A 12,303-nucleotide genomic window follows, 5' to 3' on the forward strand; every position below is an offset into this window, starting at 1 on the left:
GCATGGTGGTGCAACCTGTAGTCCCAGCTACATGGGAGGCAGAAGTGGGAGGATTGCTTGAGCCCGGAAGGCAGAGATTGCAGTGAGTCGAGATCATGCCACTTCACTCCAACCTGGGCAACAAGAGCAAGACCCTGTCTCAAAAACAAAAGCCACACTAGTTATTTTTTCAGAAAGAATTTAACTTAAGAAACTGGTTAAACAGGTATTGGAAGACTGTCCAGGTAAAGTCTGAATACACGTAATTGCAAGAAGCAGCCACCATTCCTAGGGCTAGGGGAACTAAGGGAAGAGGCAGGGTGATCTGGATCTAGAAGCTTAGAAAGAGGCCCTGCTGAGCTGAAGCCAGGCTGGGGGCTCTTTGTCACTGCTGGTGTCTCTGAACTCAGAGGAGGGACTCACGAAGCTGAAACTCAGATCTCTGAGGAGAGGGGACAGCTGGCTGGTGCTGGTGTCTCCAAGGGAACACTATGAGGTCGGCTCACAAGTATGGAAAAAATGGAAACCAGAACCAGTTGTTATCACCAAGGTGAAGAACTTTCCTAGGCAACACTGGCAACAACAAAAAGCAAAGCAGTCCCGAGAAGCTCCTGTTGCCTTCCAGGCATCTCCCTTATCATAAAGGTACAGATGGTCTTCCTTCAAAAGGTGCCTGCTGGACATCTCTCCTCCAAGCCATTACCAATCACCCTGGAATGTGAGAAAGCTGATTTCTACCCTCTGGTATACCACCACTTTTTAAACTTTCCTCCCCTTCTCTCTTGGAGGGACACTTGTGTTGCATTAGGACCACATGGATAATCCAGGATAATCTTCCCATCCATCTCAAGGTCTTTGATGTAATCATACCTGCAAAGACCTTTTTTTGGTTAAACAAAGTTACATTCGCAGGTTCTAGGATAAGGATGTAGACATAGTTTGGGGGGCCATTATTCAGCCTACTGCTATTGAGATATTTAAAAAGCAAAGTTTCAATTAAAAAGTGGGTTAGCTGTTAGTGGAAGAATAAAAAAGTTAGAACCAATATGTGGGTCAAATAAAAGGCATCCAGAACTAAAGAACACAAGGATTTGGCTCTCAAGGTTAGTAGATCCCCTTGGAAGAGGTGGGTTCGTCAGGTTATCATGGTCCACCAGCCACGATCACTCAGCTAGTATCTCTTGTTCTGATTTCAAGACAATTTCTGATGATTTGGCTGCTTATATAGATTCACTTACAGTGACAGAATATGCTGTTCTATAAATCAAAGTATCTAAGTATCTAGTTTATTAGATCATTTTATTATTACAAATTTAGAAATCAAAATTCTGGTTGTCTGTTCATTCATTTCTACCAGTCTGGGTAACACATATTAGGACCTGAGATGAGGACTGTCCATCCTACAAGTTCAGAAATATAATTTTCCGGCACACTAATAGTGAATCCATTCACTGTTGAAGGGGGAAGTCAAACTGAGTTTTATTCTCTTGGTCATGATTCCAAATTCCTAATGAAGATGTCTAATGGGCCAAACTCAAATCAATTTCCCATCCTGCAACAATCAACTCTGGCTAGGGAAGGATAGGGAATGGGCCCCTTTGAATGTATTGCTTTTATTTAAGATTTATTTGGGAGGGATGGGCCAGTTTCCTTACAAGTTGGAGAACAGGGCAAGCAAATCTGCAGTTTGTATTGTAATTGAACTTTCAGAAGGCATTCGACTTCCAAGTGTCACTCATACCATCCACTAAATCTTCTTCATAACCGTGTATTTGTGTGTGTCTTCAGGACTCATAAAACGGTAACTTAAAACTATAGTTGCTCCTCCTTTCAACATGTTCTTCTTGCTTCTACTGAATTAATCTTTTATTTTTATTTATTTTTATTTTTTTGAGACTGAGTGAGTCTTGCTCTTGCCGCCCAGGCTGGAGTGCAATGACGTGATCTCGGCTCAGTGTAACCTCCTTGGGGAACTTCCCAGGCTCAAGCAATTCTTCTGCCCCAGCCTCCTGAGTAGCTGGGGTTACAGATGTGTGCCACCACCACCACGCCTAGCTAATTTTTGTATTTTTAGTAGAGACAAGGTTTCACCATGTTGGCCAGACTGGTCTGGAACTCCTGACCTCATGATCTGCCCACCTTGGCCTCCCAAAGTGCTGGGATTACAGGCATGAGCCACTGCGCCTGGCACTAAATAAATCTTTATAAAGTACCTTTGATTTATAATATATGATGACTATGCCTTATATACCATCTCTATGTTTATTTTTATTATTTTGTTGTTGTTGTTGTTGTTTTGAGATGGAGTCTCGCTCTGTCGCCCAGGCTGGAGTGCAGTGGTGCGATCTTGATCTCGGCTCACTGCAAGCTCCACCTCCCGGGTTCATGCCATTCTCCCACCTCAGCCTCCCAAGTAGCTGGGACTACAGGCGCCTGCCACCACACCTGGCTAATTTTGTTTTTGTATTTTTAGTAGAGACAGGATTTCACTGTGTTAGCCAGAATGGTCTCGATCTCCTGACCTCGTGATCTGTCCTCTCGGCCTCCCAAAGTGCTGGGATTACAGGTGTGAGCCACCACGCCCAGCCTACCATCTCTATGTTTTCTGTCCTATATATGTATCTCCTGTATTTCATTATTTAATATTTTTTCTTTAAATTGATTCACTATATAAACAAGTATACTAATTAAAAAATAAACTCTCTATCATAAATGGGAAACTGATATTATTTTTCTTTTTTTCTTTTGAGATAGGGTCTCGCTCTGTCGCCCAGGCTGGAGTGTGTGCCACCACACCTGGCTAATCTTTGTATTTTTAGGAGAGATGGGGTTTCATCATGTTGGCCAGGCTGGTCTCGAACTCTTGACCTCAAATGATCCACCTGTCTTGGCCTCCCAAAGTGCTACGATTACAGGCATGAGCCAAAATGCCTGGCCCACCTTTTAAAAATAGAAGGTAATCAAACCAATAAATATAGCAGGATGTTAGACTGAGGTTTCAATACAGTAGGTAAATTACCAAAGTTCATGTGAGACAGGCTCCTCACATGTGAATTTCCAAAGGAATTTGTGTAGAACTTGTTCTGTGATTTTTGGATATCTTAGCTCAATCAAAGATATTTAAAATAAGTCAGAATGTGAAGACAGAGGAGGATTTGTGGAAGACCTTTTAGGAGAGACCTGGTGCTATGCTAGAGACCCAAGAGAGGGAGTACTGCCTTCTCCTTAAACATAGTACAATAATAAAAAACAAACAAACAAAAAGAAACCTAGTGCAAGAAGCTTCCTTGGAACTACAAGGAGAGCTATGGAAGGTGCTCTCAGCACTTAGGGGATATAGGGCAATGGCTCCTGACTCCCACCCAAGAAAATGTAGAAGTGACTGTGTTAGTCTTGACCTGCCGTCCTAACTGAGTGACCTGGAGGAATTCTTGCTTTCTTCTAGCAAGAAGAGGAATTCTTGCTATCTTCCAACGAGAAGAGGAATTCTTGCTATCTTCTAGCAAGAAGAAGCCAGAGGGGAATGCTGTTTTTTTTAAGAGGCTTTGAAAGACATTATCAATGACCACTTGAACTAGACATTATTAGGTACCCTGCACCATGGAATGATGGAAATCTCCATGAAAGTGCCCAGGCAGGGAGCCACGTTTGACTTTCTGCTTGGCCTAGAGAGCTCTCAGCCACTAGCCAGCAAGTACTGTCCTTTGACCTTTACCTCTCGTCCCTCCAGTCTGCCCTTTTCTGTCCCTGAAAGAAGTAAAACTTCAGATAACCAGTGAAGGAGGAAGTGAGTGGGGAAAGCAGAAACCAGCCACACTCCCTTTCTGGAAAACAGGCAGCTGTCAAGCAGAAGCCTTAGCTAGGGAACAGGAAGGAAATGGAAGAGTTGACTAATATCTAGGACTTGATATTCAAACTACCAAATTAAGACTGAGTTTGCACATAAAAGTCTGTAAGACTGTCTTTTATCTAAGCATTAGTAAAAAAAAAAATATATATATATATATGTATGTGTGTGTGTGTATATATATATACACATATACATACATATACATACATACATATACACACATACATATACATACCAGGCTTGCTGGGATATTTTCCAGTGGTAGAAAGAAAGCTTTCACCACTGGATAAAGTTTAGAGGTGATACAGGAAACAGAAAACTAAATTGGATTTCGATTGTGTCACAGTCACACTTGTTCAATGTGCTGCTTCTATAAACATCACGAAAACAAAAAAATTATACTTGTAAAAGGTAAAATTTTTAAAACCATGACAAGTAATAAATATTTATAAGATGCATACAAAAAATAGCTGCATGATTTAAACATGTGAAGAACTCTTTGATCTAGGCTTAAGATTGGGTGACAGTTGGGTGACTGATGTTGGCATTAAACCTAGATGCTTTCTTAGTTCAGGATGAGTGGTGCCCCTGCTTGGTGATGTGATACAGATGGGGCACCTTGGCAGTCCACCGCCATCTGGATGCAATCTTAACATGGGAATGATAGCCCACCTAGACTGCCAGGGGTGAGATGATGGGAGCAGTCCTTCTTACCATCCCTACTTCTAAAAAATCATGCTGAGGCCGGGCGCGGTGGCTCACGCCTGTAATCCCAGCACTTTGGGAGGCTGAGGTGGGTGGATCACCTGAGGTCAGGAGTTTGAGACCAGTCTGGCCAACATGATGAAACTCAGTCTCTACTAAAAATACAAATATTAGCCAGGCATGTTGGTGGACACCTGTGGTCCCCGTTACTTGGGAGGCTGAGGCAGGAGAATTGCTTGAACCTGGGAGTTGGAGGTTGCAGTGAGCCGAGATCGTGCCACTGCACTCCAGCTTGGAGTGCACTGCATCTGGCCTCCTTTCAGTTTTATCAATTTTTGCTTTACGTAGTTTGCAGCTCTGTTGTTTGATACAAGCACATTTAGGATTGCTATATGTTATTGGTGGATTGACTCTTTTATTACATAGTGTCCTTCTCTGGTAATTTTCTTTGTTTTGAAGTCTACTTTATTAATATTAAGACAGTTAATATTAAGTATATGTGATTGATATAACCATTTCTGCTTTCCTTTGATTAATGTTTGCATGATATATCTTTTTCCATCTTTTTACTTTCAACTGGCCTATATCACTATATTTAAAGCAAGTTTTTGCACAGAGCATATAGTTGGATCTTGTTTTTAAAACCTATCTATCAATCTCTTTTAGTTAATGATCTTAGACTATTTGCATTTAATGTAATTGTTCATCTGTTAGGGTCTAATTCTTTATTTTTATTTACTGATTGTTAATGAACATAAACTTTATTACATCAAATAATACATATAAATATGCAAACAGCTTTAGTCATTTTTAAATATGTTTTGATGAACTTACAGCAAACACAGAACTAAAATCTACATACGATCTTAGTAAAAAACAGTTAAGTTTAGTTGGTTACTCTTTATTCTGTATTTATAACTTGTGCATCTTTAATTTCAAAGCATTGATAGTGATGCAATGCTTAAGCAAAAAAGAAGTTATAGAGAATGTATACTGTATGGCAAACCAGGGACTGGCTACTAAGTAAAGAGTGCTGTCAGTATTCATCAAAAATAAAATTCATAGAGGTGTATTACTTTATGGAACAGAACAAAAAACAATTTAGGTTGCATGAGTGTATTCAAAAGAGAAGATTAAAGTGCAACACTGGTATTTTGGAGGCAAGCAACAGTTTGCTGTAAGATAGAAAACTTTTACCTGCATCTTTTAAATCAATGCTTTAAAAAATCTGAGTAGCTCTAACTACTTAAAATGCAAATCCTAATCAACCATAAAATCTTTGCTGGTTTCAGAGTCTACTGAACCACAGGAAAGAAACCAGGAAGAAACACCAAATAATTACCATTTTGAAAACATGTTTCATCTGAACAGGAGAGATGAACTGTAACTTCCTATCTTGTAAAAAGATGGAATACCTTGCAAAACTAAGAAGGTGGTTAGAATAAGGCATTCCATTCTGTTTTAACCAACCACTCCCAAACTAGTCCTTTAGCATGAATGGTAACTTGTTTTGGTCTCTTCATTGTGCTCTTGCTCCCTGTATAGGTGGGTCTGATCACTCCCCCAGCTCTTGGATGATAGCCAGCAGTTTAGCACATCTGCTTTGGGGTCACTTGGCTGTTTCCAGTTCCCTGGGTATAGCCTAGGGATGGTGGCCTATAGTCACTCAGCAGCTGGTGATACTGTGAGAATAATACCATGTGGTACACACACACACACACACACACACACACACACACACACACAGACTGGTGCTGAAAACTGTGGATGTCTTCAAGAAGCCCAGAGAATTTTGGGCTTTGGGATTAGAGACTGAAAACCCTGGATATGATCAAGAGTGATCTGTTCCCTGCTGTGCACACAGCAGATCAGGACACTTTGGCTTGTAGTTTCCTAATACACCTTCTTATCTATCTGTCCTCCAGGAAAGATACAATAGGACAGTCAGACACAAAGATGTACACATGCACATGTGCGTGCACGCACGCACACACAAACACACACACACATGTTCTAACATATTTGAACAAGGCTAATAGGCAAATGAAATGAAATGGATTGAATATAGGAAAGGGTACAAAAATAATTTATTAGAAGGAATGGTGTGGAACAAAGCTAGCATTATTGATCACCAACTATGTGTCAGATATTCCATTATCTCATTTAATTATTTTCTTATTTTTTCATGGACAAATAAAAATTGTGTACATTTATGGTATAAAACATGATATTTTGAAGTATGTACATTGTGAAAGGGCTAAATCAAGCTAATTAACCTACATGTTACCTCACGTACTTCTCTTTTATTAGTGGTGAGAACATTTAAAATCTACTCTATTAGCACTTTTCAAGTATACAATACATTGGTCTTAAATTTAGTCACCACGTTGGAAAACAGATCTCAAATCATTTAATTTTTCAAGTTGGTATTATTATTCTCCTTTTACAAATAAGTAAACCGAGGCTCATTGAGATTAAATAGTTTGTCTAATGTCACATCTAATAACTGGCAGAGCCCAAATTCAAACTCTAATTTGTTGGATTTGAAAATCTTTGGCTTTGCTGGCTGTCTCTCATGGAAGAAGGTGGAGCTTGGGGGAACTGGCATTAGGAGATTAGGTAATAGAGATGGTTGGTTAAGTGCATGAGGTGGCCACAGAGGATGGATGTGGCTGGATTTCACTGTCTTCCTCCACCCCTCCTATTCTCATAGTTGTGATATACATTGCCTCAGAGTTGCAGCTTTATTTCTTCCCAGGATGAACTTTAAAAAAATTTTAATTAACAAAAAGTACTTTTAATAACCAAATAGTTATAGGGTACAATGTGATATTTTGATCTATGTATTATATACATTTGAGAAAGATTAATCAAGCTAATTAATATATCTATCTCACCAACTTATTTTTTTTGTTGGGAGATTAATAGTGAAGAGACAATAAAATAATAGTTAAAAATCTATTCTTTTAGCAATTTTGAAATACATGATACATTATTATTAACTGTGGTCACCTATCATACAGTGCAATAGGTCACTAAAACTTATCCCTCCAGTCTAACTGAAACTTGGTACTTTTTGGTGATTAACATTGTCGCTTTCCTTATCCCTTCTCCTGCCCCAGCCTCTGATAACCACCTTCTACACTTTGTTTCTATGAGATTGACTTTTTTCGATTTTACATATAAATGAAATAACAGTATTTTGTCTTTCTGTGCCTGGCTCGTTTCACTTAACATAAATTCCTCCAGTTCCAGCTATGTTGCTGTTAATAATAGAATTTCCTTCTTTTTGAAGATTGTATAGTATTCCATTGTGTATATATGCCACCATTTCTGTATCCATTCATCCTTTGATAGACACAGTTTGAATCCATATCTTGGCTATTGTGAATAATGCTGAAATGAATATGGTAGTGCAGGTATCTCTTAGATATACTAATTTCAAATTTCAATTTCTTTGGAAACAGGATGGCTGGATCATACGGTCATTCTATTTTTAGGTGTTTTTTTTTTTTTGAGATGGAATTTCACTGTTGTCACCCAGGCTGGAATGCAATGGTGCGATCCCAGCTCACTGCAATCTCTGCCTCCTGGGTTCAAGTGATTCTCCTGCCTCAGCCTCCTGAGTAGCTGGGATTACAGGTGGCTGACACCATGCCCGGCTAATTTTTGTATTTTTAGTAGAGACTGAGTTTCACCAGGTTGGCCAGGCTGGTCTCAAACTCCTGACCTCAGGTGTTCTGCCCACCTCAGCCTCCCAAAGTGCTGGAATTACAGGCATGAGCCACTGCTCCCAGCCTTATTTTTAGTTTTTTTGAGGCACCTCCACACTATTTTCCAAAATGGCTGTACTAATTTCCATTCCCAACAACAGTATACAAGGGTTCCCTTTTCTTCACATCCTTACCAACCTTGTAATCATTCACCTTTTTAATAGCCATTTTAACAGGTGTAAGGCTATATCTCATTGTGGTTTTAATTTGCATCTCCCTGATAATTAGATATGTTTGAACATTTTTTTTTTCATATATATGTTGGCCACTTGTATCTTTGTTTGAGAAATGTCTGTTCAGATCTATTTTTTTTTTTAATTATTATACTTTAAGTTCTAGGGTACATGTGGATAATGTGCAGGTTTGTTACATATGTATACTTGTGCCATGTTGGCGTGCTGCACCCATCAACTCGTCAGCACCCATCAACTCGTCATTTACATCAGGTATAACTCCCAATGCAATCCCTCCCCCCTCCCCCCTCCCCGTGATAGGCCCCGGTGTGTGATGTTCCCCTTCCCGAGTCCAAGTGATCTCATTGTTCAGTTCCCACCTATGAGTGAGAACATGCAGTGTTTGGTTTTCTGTTCTTGTGATAGTTTGCTGAGAATGATGGTTTCCAGCTGCATCCATGTCCCTACAAAGGACACGAACTCATCCTTTTTTATGGCCGCATAGTATTCCATGGTGTATATGTGCCATATTTTCTTAATCCAGTCTGTCACTGATGGACATTTGGGTTGATTCCAAGTCTTTGCTATTGTGAATAGTGCCGCAATAAACATACATGTGCATGTGTCTTTATAGCAGCATGATTTATAATCCTTTGGGTATATACCCAGTAATGGGATGGCTGGGTCATATGGTACTTCTAGTTCTAGATCCTTGAGGAATCGCCATACTGTTTTCCATAATGGTTGAACTAGTTTACAATCCCACCAACAGTGTAAAAGTGTTCGTATTTCTCCACATCCTCTCCAGCACCTGTTGTTTCCTGACTTTTTAATGATTGCCATTCTAACTGGTGTGAGATGGTATCTCATTGTGGTTTTGATTTGCATTTCTCTAATGGCCAGTGATGATGAGCATTTTTTCATGTGTCTGTTGGCTGTATGAATGTCTTCTTTTGAGAAGTGTCTGTTCATATCCTTTGCCCACTTTTCGATGGGGTTGTTTGTTTTTTTCTTGTAAATTTCTTTGAGTTCTTTGTAGGTTCTGGATATTAGCCCTTTGTCAGATGAGTAGATTGCAAAAATTTTCTCCCATTCTGTAGGTTGCCTGTTCACTCTGATGGTAGTTTCTTTTGCTGTGCAGAAGCTCTTTAGTTTAATGAGATCCCATTTGTCAATTCTGGCTTTTGTTGCCGTTGCTTTTGGTGTTTTAGACATGAAGTCCTTGCCCATGCCTATGACTGCTCAGTGAAATAAAAGAGGACAGAAACAAATGGAAGAACATACCATGCTCATGGATAGGAAGAATCAATATCGTGAAAATGGCCATACTGCCCAAGGTAATTTATAGATTCAATGCCATCCCCATCAAGCTACCAATGAGTTTCTTCACAGAATTGGAAAAAACTGCTTTAAAGTTCATATGGAACCAAAAAAGAGCCCGCATTGCCAAGACAATCCTAAGTCAAAAGAACAAAGCTGGAGGCATCACGCTACCTGACTTCAAACTATACTACAAGTCTACAGTAACCAAAACAGCATGGTACTGGTACCAAAACAGAGATATAGACCAATGGAACAGAACAGAGTCCTCAGAAATAATATCACACATCTACAGCCATCTGATCTTTGACAAACCTGAGAAAAACAAGAAATGGGGAAAGGATTCCCTATTTAATAATTTAATAAATGGTGCTGGGAAAATTGGCTAGCCATAAGTAGAAAGCTGAAACTGGATCCTTTCCTTACTCCTTATATGAAAATTAATTCAAGATGGATTAGAGACTTAAATGTTAGACCTAATACCATAAAAACCCTAGAAGAAAACCTAGGTAATACCATTCAGATCTTTTGCCCATTTAAAAATCAAGTTATTTGTTTTCTTGCAATTGAGTTATTTGAGTTCCTTACGTATTTTAGCTCTGTATCAGATGTATGGTTTGCAAATATTTTCTCCCAGTCCACGGGTTGTCTCTTCACTTAATTGTTGGCTTTGCTGTGCAGAAGCTTTTTAGTTTGGTGCAATACCATTTGCCTATTTTCACTTTTGTTGCCTGTGCTTTTGGAATCATAAACTTTTATTTCAAGGGAAAATGCTGGACTCAGTTCTGCTCTCATCTTAAATCTGAAGGGAGTTGGCCAGGTCTCCTCTTCTTGAGGGTACATGACTAAGAGGGATGGGAGGGGGCCCACAGCACAGAGACCCGTTGCCAAGAACATCTCAGGGTGGAGAGACCTTTGGAACATTTTTTTCCACTCTGCATCAGACAGAATAAAATTGATTAGCATTTAATTGGTTTCAGCTGTTCTTAACATGTTGCATAGAAAACGTCAATGTACTTTGCTAAATTCAATATTCCTTATGGTTAACAGACTGAAAACCAGAAACGTCCTTGAAGAAAACACCAGAAATCAGTGCTTTAGATCACACTGAGTTGTTTGCTATTGGTCACCCACTTGGAATGTTCTGGGAATGCTAACTACTTTGGATTGGATATATTCAGAAAAGAAACATATCTTTGTCTGGTAAGACTATTGGGTGGATAGCTGCCTAGGAATCAAGATATCTCTGTTGCAGTTCCAGCTTTTCCTGCACAGCCGTGTGATTCTGGGTAAACCTCTTCACCTCTCTGGATTATATTCAGGTTTCTAATCTAGCAAATGAGGAGATGAGCTCAGTGATCTCCAAAGTTGCTTTCATCTCTTACACGTACAATTGATTTGCTTCATTCTGATGCTTCACTACAATTCTGGAAAAACTATGATACAATCATCTCTCCTTATGCAGTGTGCAGAATAGCAACAGCAAATTGTGTCTTGGAACCCAATGAGGAAGAGGTCTCAAAGAAAATACACTGGTTAAGCCTTAAACAATAAGGCATTTTAGGTCTCAAAAGGCCAGAGGATAAATAAGGGGCTGGGAAAATCTGACTACTACACTGTGTGTTCTTGGGCAAAGATACTTCAGTCCTTACTCTTCATATCTCCATCTACAAAACACAAATAAAGACATCTCCTGGTAATGCAAAAAGATGTTAAGAGGTTTGGTCAAAAGCTAAGTTTAAATCATGGGTATCAGACACTGACGGCTATAGATGGGCTGCAGCTTCAGTAACTGCTCTTTTTCAATCCTTTCTCTTGCCTGTATTCTCTTAAATTGTTCATTCTCCAACTTTTTCTGCCGTTATTTCTCCTGCCTTGCTACTTCTATCTTGCTGAATCATATTCTTTGTGTCTTTCCTTTACCAAAACTCATGAATGACGAAGGTGGCAGCTAGAACAGTGAAAAGCTCCAGAGAATTTCTGTTCTATGGCCCAGCTGCTTAGGAGGCCGTGAGAGGAAGCCATCTGAAGCCCTGCTTGCTACCCATTTGCCTTTCTGGGGTGTCCAACAGCTGTTGGTCCCTTACGACTAGACCTCAAATTAGCATTCAACGGGCTGATTTACAGGCCTAACTCCAAGGTTTGGGGAATTCCTGATCCATTTCCAGCAGCCCTGGGAGCTTTGTCAATGATCCCCAGAGCTATGAGGCTGAATGTGGACTTACTTATGCTTGAGCAGAGAGAAACATCACGCACTTCCATGGAATGCCTTCTTCATCTCCCAAAGCTAAAGACTTTACTGAGCTTCTACGAATGTTAATGTCGTGATAGCTGAGATTGTTGGACCCACAGCTAGTGCTGCTGAAACCATGGTCACAGGGTTTCATAAAAATCACAAGGCCAAAGCTGGCTCAAGGGAATGCTAGAGCCCTGCTATGGATGGTAATATTGAAAGAAGAGCTGTTGGCTTTGACTACGATGGTTCTCTGGGAGTTAATGCTCT

The 12,303-nt window shown here is 39.8% G+C and overlaps 1 pseudogene; it reads right to left on the reverse strand.

The window, feature by feature from the left end:
* Positions 1 to 5,970: 5,970 nt before the first annotated feature.
* Positions 5,971 to 6,234, reverse strand: LOC112618457 (annotated as a pseudogene).
* Positions 6,235 to 12,303: the final 6,069 nt, after the last annotated feature.

This window comes from Theropithecus gelada, chromosome 2 (assembly GCF_003255815.1).
Source record: "Theropithecus gelada isolate Dixy chromosome 2, Tgel_1.0, whole genome shotgun sequence".
Classification (NCBI taxonomy): Eukaryota; Metazoa; Chordata; class Mammalia; order Primates; family Cercopithecidae; genus Theropithecus; species Theropithecus gelada.